Here is a 3,880-nt window from a genome sequence, read left to right on the forward strand (position 1 = left end):
CCCTATCTTAAAAGTTTTTTTAAAACAATGATCTAATTTATTCAACTGTAATTTCCATAGTTAATAAGTTCATGTGTCAACTTGTTTTAGGCACTTCACACTGCTTCCCTTCTGAAATGACACCATCCTCATGATGGTGCAAAAGATGGTGAAAAGATGAAATGACATCATCTTTACCTTTAAAGGTAAAGAATTTAGTACAATCTTATTTCCCACATTACACTGATCTTGGCCAATATAACCTAAGGTTTTAAACATAAATTGTTTTATTATACTTTTACATTACACATCATATCTTTCAAAGATGATTCAAGGATTATCTAGACATCTCTATATGTTTAAAGTGTATTAATGGATAATATAGTCTTTCTATAATGACTTCCTCTTTCTTTGCTTCTTATTTTTGACTTTTGATCAGTAAGAGCCACGTTTTCCAAACTTTAATATGCATATCAATCACCTAGGGATCTTGTTAGAATGCAGGTTCTAATTTCCAGAGGTCTGGGGAGGGGCTTATGATTCTGCATTACTAACAAGCTCCCAGGTGATACTGATGCACTGCCTTTGATCAGCAAGGAGCCCAAGTAAATTTTTCAATGATGTGTCGGTAGTATGTTTTCTGTGTCTTAGCATATTTGAGAACGTTTTTCTATTGTCTATACAAATGAATAACATTTTCACTAGGAAGAGAATACTTGAAGCACAGACTTTTATCACAAACCTCTTTGATAGATGCTCTATTATCTTCCAGCACTTGGCGCTTCAGGGAGTTCTGAGGTGTACCTTATTTGAGTCCCTTGAAATATAGCAGCAGTTTTTTCCTGCTAGGAAGCTTGCAAGAGATTTTCAATATCATGTAAGTTCAAATTTTCACCGAAAAAAAAAAAACTAGATGAATTTGTTTTTAAAAAAGTTTGGTTTCAAAAAAGTGAGCACTTTTAATTGAAACTTAAGTTTTTCAAGCTTATGAAAAAAATTTTCTTCATTTCCGTATGATATTTGCCCTATATTTTTATATTTATTTATTGGGAATTCTTATTTTCCTTATGTTGAATCATCACCTTTATTCTCTGTACCTATTTAGTTCATCAATTATATTCAGAGAATAAAATCCCACTTTCAATACTGATAGAAAGATAGTAAGATAGTAAGGATATAATGATTTGAATACTGTTAACCAACTTTATGTAATTGATATTTATCCAGCGGAATGTTATGCATTCTTGCTATTAAAAACATTTGAACAATGAGAATAAAAGAACTATGGCTATACCTGTCAATGACTCTTAGAAATAAGGTTTAGGGAAGGGGAAGGCATTTTATAAACAAATACCTTCACTATAATATTGTTTTTGTAAAAACAAGTAAAACTAAACAATATGTTGCTTAAGGGATATGTATATATGTACATATATTTATACATAGACAGATCATGAAAAGCAAACAAAAGAAGAATACAACAAAATTCATTATACTGTTTACTTTTTGGAGAAATGAATACACATACATTTAAAGTTCTTGAATGTTCTACTTTAAAAATAGATAACCTATTATTTTTATTTCATTATTATCATAATCATAATCAAATATTTAAAATTCCAGTCACAGAACCAGATCCTACAGAGGCTCAAAAACAGGTGGAGGGAATGATCAAGTGAATACCTCTATAAATCTACTTCTACATAATAGCAGTGAAAACCTGGCAAAATTTGCTTGAATTAATTCAATAATTCAAAATAATAATAAATTCAGAGCTCTAAAATTTAACCAAAGGTTTCAACAATCTTGGAAATCTCTATTAAAGAAATAATGCAAAATCTCAGTAAGAACAGAGGACTTTGGTCATTTTAACTTGACCTACTCCCCCAACCTCCTTCCCAAGCATGCATGTTGTCCCAAGCATGCGTGTTGTCCCAAGCATGCATGTCCCAAGCATGCATGTTGTCCCAAGCAAGCATGTTGTCTGACTCTTTGTGATCCTATGGACTGTAGCCTGCCAGACTCTTCTGTCCATGAAATTTTCCAGGCAAGAATAATGGAGTGGGTTGTCATTTCCTACTCCAGGGGACCTTCCCAATCCAAGCATCGAATTCGTGTCTTTTGTGTCTCCTGCACTGGCAGGTAGATTCTTTACCAGCACACCACCTGGGAAGCCCCCTGAGCTCCATGGGAGCCTTGAAAACCCACAATCTTTCAATCAACATCAACAATAGCCTTACAGAAATAAAGCATGCTAGGTTTGAAGAGCCTCAAAAAGCCACATCCCCAGAGCATTGACACTATTTGACCTCACAGCAAATTGAAAAAGTGCCAATTTGCAGTGTGTTTTTATTATTTGACCTAATTAGTAGCTCATTCGAAAGAAAAAGACCTATCCTTATAGTGTCTGTCAAAAACAATCAGTGACAATTATTTAACATTACAACTTCCTGAGGCCGTGATACCTCTTTGAACAAACAAGAACTTGGCCAAAATTTTAAAAAGATCTTAGTAATGAGATGTCTGGTGGTGGCAGGAGGCAGGCACAACAAACTCTGACATACTTCTGAGGATTTAGAAGACCAAAGTCATGTGCAGGACTATACACGTGCCCAAAAAAGACCTATTCATGCACCTATCTCTTACCTCTGGCTGACCTTGAGACCCTCTGCAAGCAGGAAATGAAGGCTAAGGTAAGAGCTATGGTTGAATAAGGGTTGACGGTATGGTTCAACACATACACAATTTCTCAACAAAGAGTGGAAGACTTATTGCTCCAAGTCATTTAAAGAAATCTCTAAGCAATCATTACCTGACCACTAAGTTAACCAAGCAAAGACTTCAGCAGTCGCATAAAACAGGGAATACATACTTTACAGAATTAATTTAAGAAAGTCGCAAAACAAACATATAAGCAGCAACAACAACAAAAATACAGCAAGAAAAACCCTTGGGCGGCAGGAGGTGGGGATGGAGATGAGATTTCCAGAGTTATAACATTATGCTATCTAAAACATCCAGGTTTTAACAACAAAAACAAAAATAGCAAGACACGCAGAGAAGCAGAAAAGTATGGCCCATACGTAGGAAAAATAGCAGTCATCAGAAACTAATCTGAAGAGGACCAAATGCTGGACTTACTTTATGAAACCTTTCATTTTTATTATCATTAATCATTATAAGTATGTTTAAAACACTGTAATCCCTCTATAAAGAATGGTCAAGAGAATAAGAATACAAACCAAAGACTAGGAGAAAATAGTCACATAAGACATATCTGATAAAGGAATATATCTAAAATACACCAAGAATATTTAAAATTCAACAATAAGAAAATGAATATTCCAATTGAGATTAACAGTTGATTTCCATCAGAAAGACCTCAAGACAGTGCGTTGACATAAGTAACAATGCTAATAAAAAGATTTAACCAAGAATTTTGTATTCAGAAAAATTATCCTTTAAAAATGAAGGAGAATTTAAGATATTCCCAAATAAACAAAAACTTAAATAATTCATCAATATCAGATCTGCCCTACAAGTTAAGTTAAAAGTTAAGTTAAATGAAAAGACACAGGGGAGTACTTGAGTCCAAGTGAAGAAATTAAAAAATACTGATAATCACACAGATGAAGAAATACAAATGTATTTTTGTAAGACACTTCCTATCTGATTTATAAGAAAAGTTCATAAAGTAATAATTATGAAACTGTACTGAAGCCTTTACAATATGTGAAGATATAATTTGTTAACCAGTAATCACACAAAGGAGCGGGAAGAGAATGGTACTAACACAAACTAGATGGTTTTTAGTTATGATGTTAATGTTAATTCTAGGATAACAACAAAAAAATCATAAAAATATAGTAAAAGAAATAGCAAGGTCAGAAATTGCAGAATG

The sequence above is a fragment of the Odocoileus virginianus genome, chromosome 3 (genome assembly GCF_023699985.2).
Source record: "Odocoileus virginianus isolate 20LAN1187 ecotype Illinois chromosome 3, Ovbor_1.2, whole genome shotgun sequence".
In the NCBI taxonomy this organism is placed as follows: Eukaryota; Metazoa; Chordata; class Mammalia; order Artiodactyla; family Cervidae; genus Odocoileus; species Odocoileus virginianus.